The sequence below is a fragment of the Apis dorsata genome, unplaced genomic scaffold, assembly GCF_000469605.1.
Source record: "Apis dorsata unplaced genomic scaffold, Apis dorsata 1.3 scaffold_220, whole genome shotgun sequence".
In the NCBI taxonomy this organism is placed as follows: domain Eukaryota; kingdom Metazoa; phylum Arthropoda; class Insecta; order Hymenoptera; family Apidae; genus Apis; species Apis dorsata.
The window spans coordinates 1,140,686-1,149,419 of NW_006263502.1; positions in this window are offsets into that span (position 1 = coordinate 1,140,686).

Sequence of the window (8,734 nt, forward strand, 5' to 3'; positions counted from 1 at the left end):
AAATGTGCTCAATCGTGTTTATTAAATATTCATCTTTTTACTCGTTATATTTACTCATCGAAGAGTGTACAAAGATGCTTATTAATAATAATAAAGTAATTAATAAATTTGTAATTTAGTTCATATTGTGTTGTTCGTGAATTACAATCGGAGATAATTTTTTTTTTTTTCTTAAGAAATTTTTGAATCAGAGATAGAAACGCGTACTGATGAATTTTTCAAATTTTCCATATTTTTAAGTTGAAAAATATTATAAATCTTTTATATAGGAGATGACGAACAATAAAAGTGATATTTTTCTAATTCGCAAATCCTGTTTAAAATTTTCAAATTTAAACAATCTAAAATTTAGAAAATCTTTTGAATTATAACATTTCAAATTAAAAATTTCAGAAATATAATATATTTCTAATCATTTTTTAAACATCGAAGTTATCGCACTGAAAATTTTCCAATTGCAAAATATTCATTGGAAACTTCTCCATTTTGACTAAAAAGAAAAAAATCGAAATTTAAGTTTTTTAATTAATATCACATTGAAATACAAACTATACGAATAATTATATAACAACGATAAGGTTATCAAGATTTTTCTTTCGAGTTTTTTCGCTTTTTCCTTTTTAAAATCACGCATATGATTTCTGCTTGCAAATTTCACATTATCATATCCTCCTACACCAAGAAATTATTATCATTATTTAATTTAATCTTAGCACGATTGCATCATGAATTCTTTTTGATCGGTTACAATGCAAATAAATATTGAATTGATAAGAGAGCGTAAATCAAATACGACATAATGATTATCAAAATTTAAAATATTTTTTTATTATCGGCCAATGCATGATGCAAATAAATAAATGACTCAATAATTGAAAACGTACGAAGTCCACGATAATTTTTTTTAGAAACTTTTTTAGAAACTCGAATCAAATCTAATTTTTATTCAATATAAAAAGATATTTTTTATTCAATATACAAATATAAAAAGAGAATCGAATTCTTAAACTAACGAAACAAACTTCTCGTTTTAAAAACATTTAAATGAATCTCTTCGAAAAGTAATCTCCCTTACAACTCTATCTAATAAAATCAAAAATTTCAAAAAAAAAGAAAAATCTATGAAACTAAGCTGTGTAACATTCATTTTCATTTTCAACGCAACAGGTAAACCTATCTACATAACCCGCACACGTAAAATATACAAACTTCAAGCAGAAACGTTCAAACACACATCTCGTCCTTTGAAGATACACGAAAATTTCCTTTAAATTTCCCATTCCATATTTTTTCCTCATTTTCACCCGTCAGAAGAGGGAGAGAAAGAGAGGGAAAAAGGAATCGAGTGCAACAAAATTACGATCGTAAAAAGAGAAGAAAAAGAAAAGGGATTTCGAGGGAAGGAACGAGCCAGCCCTAAATTTAGTTCGCTTTATTTTTAGCGTTAACCCCCTTCATTCCTACCCTCTTTCGAATTTTCGCAACGTCTGACGCCCTCAACCCCTTGGCCTGACAATCCCTTCCCCTCCCTCCTTGCTTCATGTTGGCAATCCCCTCCTCCTCTCTCATATCGTCGATTTAATCCCCTTTTATTTCGCGAAATATCATCCTCCAATTTGACCCTCTTTGTTCAACGGGATAGCGCCTCTCAATCTGACTCGCTATTGTTTTCTTTTTTCAATTTCTAACTCTTGTTTATTTTGTAACACAATTAAATTGCTATATTCTTTAAGAATATTATACTGATATTCTACTTAATCCTCCATATTTTTTTTCAAACTCTTTCATTTCGTATATATTTTTGGTATATAAAAAAAAATTCTCGAGAAACGCTCATCGAAATTTCTGATTCAGCTATTGAAATTGTTGATTCGATAAAAATAAAAATCATTCTTCTTCCATTCTGCTTAACAATCATCCCCTGATCGATAAAGATCGATTGAATATATGGAAATAGCGTTAGTTTCTCGATGATAAAACGAGCGTTAATTTAAAAAGAAAAAAAATGTTGCTCGCCTCGCTAATTATTTGAATATTACAGAAGGGGGTTGCGAGTCAAAAGAGGTTGGACAGAGCGTTGGGGATGGTGGTTGGGAGAGGGAGAGGTTTGAGACCTGGTGGCACGTGGAGGTCCCGGCCGTGAATCGTTGAACTTTACATAATGTGTCGCGACATTTCCACAGTCGGCAATTTGTATCGATCGTATAACATCCTCGAACGCTCGGGGGGTGCTTTGCTCGGGGTATCGAGTATCGCCGTTTCCGATATCGCGCACGTTACAATCGTGTCAATCGTTTCCAGTGCCATTCGTACATACTCGCGTGCTTCCTGTAACACAATGCACCGTTCTATATATGGACGTAAGTAGTACTTACATGAGCCCAGTGATTCGATATCGTGTGTTTTGATACATTCGTACAGAGAGAGATTAGGTATATGTGGAATTCCAATTTAAGTATTTCGACAAAATTCGATTGTACAACGTGTTAAAAAATCGGATTCTTTTCACATTTTCATCAAGAGTATCAAGTTTTTGTATGGACAATCATTTGTACGAGTAGTGAATCATTTACAGTATAGTACTTATGGTACGATAATCACTTAAGAACTATTATACGAAGTTTAATATGTTTAAATGTAATTAATTAGAATAAAATTTCTGTAACTATATAAGATTAAGTTTGGAAATTTATTAAAAAAAATATTATTGCAAATTGTTCTAGGAGATTTATCTCCTTTTCACGATTTCTTATAGATAAAGATACCTTGGATACCAATAACGGTGGCCATCCTATTTGGATTTTTAAAATTGGAAAGATTCCATCATCGTCCATTATATTCGGATCACGAAACACGCGTTGACGTCACTATCCGCATAAATCTATGAGAACGATATCGAACAATGACGTAATCGGACGTCCGTGAACGGAATATTTACGCGAACCATTAAACGTTATGTGTATAATTAAGGTATGTAATAAAAGTATGAGCGACGAATATTATTGAATATAAAAATGTATCACGATGGGTTGATTTATATCTTCGATTGATATATTATCTTCGTAATATTTCATTCTCAAAAAGATTGAATAAGAAATTTTTAAGAATTAATAAGAAGTACACGAAATGATAATTATTTATTTAGAACGTGTACGTAATTTAATCTGTCAAAGATAACTTATTATTGATATTGGTATTATTCATAATTGCGTAACAATATATTTGTGAATATTTACTCTTTAATTTAAAGAATAATTTTCGTAATAAAATTTAATAATGGAAGTAAGATTGATGTATCTTATATATATGTATGCATATTTTTAATATAAAATGTTTTTACATTTTGAATCTATAATGATGGTTAAAAATAAGTAAACAGTCAAATGAGAATAATATACATTAAATAATTGATGTAATTTTAATGAATTAATATTCTAATATGAAACAATCGTGCTTTTGATTTTAAATTTTATATATTTCATTTTGTTTCATTCATATTTATATAATCTTTAGAATTAAAAAATTTAAAGATCCAAATGAATTTTTTATTAGATTCTTCAAAAGTAATTATTATTACATAATCAGCATAAAACTTTTATAAAAATAATGGGAAAGATAGAAGATAATTTAAACGTACTAAAATATATGCAATTAGTAAAGATTATTATAAAAAAGAATATAAATCCGTGTAATTCAAGTTATATCATAATATATATAAAATGTTGGAAATATTAATATTTCGTAGAATGAATTTCGTTTCGAAATAGTTAGTACACGTTGAAGAATAATAATTGATAAATTTTATAAAAAGAAAAACTTTCCTTTTTTTAGGAAAAATATTCTAATTCAAAAAGCTATTTTTAAAATTTAAAAGTTTCTCTTTGATTAAAAAATATTCTGAAGTTATTTAAAATTTTGGAAAAGCCTTCCTAATTTAAATACTCCCACGTTAAATTCCGTGTGAAATTAACAAGTTTTTAAATTACAAATTATCCGATCGAAATATTTCCTATTATAAAAATTTCAAACGGAAAGTATTCACAAGTGAAAAAAGAAAAAAAAGAAAAAAAATATATTTGACAAATATTTTCACGAAATCAATAAATTAGCAAGTTATAGTCTTATCATAGAATACCAATTTACTAGTCTTATCGTAAGTCACCAACTTATTTGTACATTCATTTGTATATTCATAAATATTCATAAAATACAAAATTATCAAATCTTCGAATAATAAATTATAAAATTGCAAAAATTTAAATAAAAGAACTTTACAAAGAAAAGAAAAATATTAAAAATTATTCAATATTGAAATTATAAGAATTTTAATAAATAAAAAATTATATAACTAAAAGAAAAAAAGAGAATTTTCAAAGAATTCGTACCTTGATAATTGCAATAACATATAATTATCAAATAATAGTCGTTAAATATCTCAAATAACTTGAACTTCAATATTAAAGAATATAATTAAATAAACATGGGTAGATACGATAATTCATGTAATGATGGTTAACCATAAATTATTCAAATGCAAGTGATCTATCATCACTTAGAGATTTTAAAGTGGTTCTAAACCGGAAGTTTACCGATAATGATTCTCTTCGCACAATCGAAACTCAGGTTATAATTTAAACGAAGATAACGAAGTAAAACCGAAACAACTTGATCTTTGTTACGTTTCAGCTTTATGGATAACGAAGTTACTTTGGAGATAATCAGTTTGGAAATGAACCCTTCATTCGATCGCTAGTTCGTTCCTTAATTGGATTCCCCATTTAAATGGGAATTTAAGAATTAATGAAAGCAATCTATTTTGCTTTATGTATATAATTAATTTGTGGTACACAGTTACTGAAAATAATATTCGAACAGCTATATTTTTATCCAATATAAATTTATTTAATTGAAAAACGATTATTTAATTTCAATCCTTCAATGTTTAATCAAATAAATTAATGGTCATTATCAAATTATATATATTTCAATTACTACGAATTTTTCATCATCAGTTTATTATTGTATTATTTAATTATCGTGCTTTCTTATTGCAATATAATTAATCTTTCTTCTTTAAATTTTTTTGTTAAAATTCAATCTTAATTATATATATTGAAAGTAACACGAATTTGTTTTCTATTTTAAAAGAAATAAATATATCATTACCACGGAGAGAAGTATATATTTCAAATTTTACGATCGATCGTATAAATTGTATAAAACTAGTGTATCATTGTGTAGAGAAAAAAATTTCGAAAAAAGGATTGAACGGAATCGGTCAGAGTACGGTCAAAATACAAGTTTCGACGAGAGAATAACGGGGATGGAAAATGGAAAAACGAAAATAGAAGATATTTTTCCGAGTGTTCCGCTAAAAATATCATCAAACGAATATCATCGAATATATTTTCGTTAAAGAGAAAAATCTCAACTTCCACGGCGATTTAAATCCGTTTAAAAATTAATTCGTCATTTTTTCAGAGAAATAATTTCGGAAGAAGCGTGTAACGGGTTTAACGTTTTCGTTCGTTTAGAGAGCTATTTTACCGGCGCGGAAACCTTTTCTCAACTATATGTGGGAATAAACGGTGTCGGAGAGAAGAACGTTCCTCCACCTGTTGAGTATCCCTGCTGTGTTAAGAGGACAATTCTTTTAATAAAAAGTATTGACACGCCTTCCTCCTAAGAAATTGTCCGTAATGGCCAGGAAAAGTGTCCTTTCTCGCCTACGTTCCTCTGAAATACTACCATTACCACCGGGTGTCTCGCAATTCCGAACTGAAACATCTTTTCCTTAAACGTATAATATTGGCGTAGACAAGAATAACAAGAAGAACGAACAATTATTTTTTTTATCGTTTCTTAAGTCATCTTCCATTTGCACACTTTATCTTTCTCTACTTGATTCGTTTTTTATTCTATTTTTGTTAAAATTAACGCAAAATGTAAAATTTTCATTACTCTATTAGGGTTATGGGGGGGGTATATGGGATTAGATGTGATCCCAATAGCAATGAAAGAAAGAAACGGAATATTGGATAATATCTAATGAAGGAACACGTGCGAGAATAGAGTTGAGAAGCAAGCGTTTATCAATTGCATTGTAATAATTTTTATTTATCTGAATGCGCGCTTATTGTTCCTCTACCATAAAACCGTTGGAAAATTTCTTTCTGACGTATATGTGTATGTGTGTATCGACAAAGATGATTTTTCAGTGAACATTTATGGGGAAAGAAATTGTTGAAATCGTATTTGCAAAATTTTTATATATGTTATTAATTCGAATATGATTTCGAAATTTTTATCATAACAACAAAAGATTAATAGATGCATTTTTTATTTCTTTGAACATGAATTCTTTTTTTCGAATTTTTTGATTACTTAACTTTGCAGTTAATTTTTAAAATTGTGAATTTCTTTTTTTCTTTTTTACTTAAATATTCGAAGCTTTATATATGTATTTCGTTTCGAAAATTATGTATAAAGTTTTTCAACTATTTAAAGAATTTTCGTGTGTTAGAATTCTTCCTGTGTGAATTAGAATTTTTAAAAAATATTAATTTCGAGAAATTTCTTTTTTTTCTATACAAACTGACGCTACTTTCTCGAGTATAATTTTTTCTCTTTATTTTTATATCATTTCTGTAAAATTGTAAACCATTTTTACACAATGCTGTTTCACTACTTTGTATAATTTTTTAGACACCTTGTTTGCACTTTTGAATCATAGACGAAGCTTATTTTCAAGAGAATTTCAATCTTTTGCTTTTTGTTATCAAAAAGTATATATAATTGTTAATTTTTTTTTTATCATTAAATGTTACTTATAACAATGTAGAAAAATATATATATTTTTTGTTTGGAGGAAAAAACGAGATGTAATTTTCCATTAGTATTATTTTTAAAAAGAAAAAAATAAAATAAAATAAAAGAGAACGATCCGATCAGAAGAAGAAAGAGAAAGAAAGAGAAACGTTGAAAAAGCTGATGAAATACGCGCGAACTTTGGCATTAAATTGTATCCTCGTGAATATCGAACTGTTCAATTATCCTGACGACCGGACGTGCAACCGCATCGTGCGAGTTCGTCAAACATTTGTTAAATTGAATCGTTTCGCAACTAGAAGCATTGCGAGCGTTTCATTTTTAACACTGGTGCAAATGAGGAATTGGGAATGTGAAATATCTCAATTAGGAAATACAAATATATATGAAGTTTTTCTTTTGAAAATTTATGAAAATTATATATATAAATATGAAGTATTGTTAAAGAAGAGGATGCTTAATAAAATTTAAGTGATAGTTGAAACGATCTCGAGAAGGATTGAAATATGAATTCTTTTACCATTGAATTGTTTTATTTTGAAGCAATTTTTATCGATAGATATTTAAAAATTATTCAAATCGAAACAATTCTCATTCCCAATCTAACACGTTACAAACGTGTCCTTTTCGAATAGGATCTTTAAAGGTTAAAGGTTGAGGCGAGGGCGTAAGGACACTTATCTATATATATATATATATACATATATATATGTCTTTTTGGTTGACTTTATATTATGCAAAAGCCTTTGAAAACTTGATGCAATTCAAAAAAAAGGATATTGGAAAAAAACAAGGTTTAGCGATGATTATATCAACATGAGATTATATAAAACACCCACATATTTGCGTAGCATATGTTTAAAGACAAAACAATAAATTATTCGTAAATATCCAGACATTTTCAATATAATAGTATATATAATAATGGCTTATACTAACTTAATTTAGATATATAATTGAAAATAATCAAATTATTTTAACTGTTATTACAATATATTATTGATGCTATAAATTTCAAAGATAATCAAACAATTATCTTTATAAAATATAGAATTTTTGAAATATTTTTTAAATATCAAGATTTAATATATATATTTTTAAAATATACGTATTATAAATAATAAAATTATTAAGTATTAAATTATTAGTAACGTGAAGTTATGAAATCATCGTTAATTTTTTCATTCATAATTTAATAATCGAATTACACTTTGTCAGAAATAATCCAAACATTTTTTCATACTAGTATACGTACCTACATACACAAATGAGTCGTGTATAAATTATTACGTTTAAAATAGGTGATGATAACGTAGTCTAACGCACGTGTGTCCGACAAAGTGTAAAAATTGATTAATCCGAATAAAGGAATTCGCGTGGAACGAAATTATTCTTTACGTTTTGAGTTTTTATTTATTTATTTTTTTTTTTCATTGAAAATTCTTTATCACTCTGCGTTAAGCTACAAGAAGAATAAAAAACAAACATGTACTTGGTTAATTTGGAAAATCTATTTTATCCAATAAAAGAAATTTATTTCAAAAGAACTTGAAAGCGTGGAATGGAATAACTATATCGATGAGAAAACAATGTAATGTAAAAATTAGTAGTGTCACGTGTGCCACGTGTACAAGATAAAGTGATTTTCTTGAATGAAAAAGAGTTCACGTGGAACTTTTTCTATAATTTAAATATATTCTTTGTTAGAAATTTTAATCAACGATACAAGTAGGGAGGATATTTAGCATTAATATGAATTATTAAATAATTATATAAATTAATTTATAATGTTAATTCTATAATAATAATAATCAATTTAACAACGTGGGAATAATTTGAAGATATTTAATATATACTATTATCATATCATAACAATAATTGATTAAATCTATCATAAAATATAAAT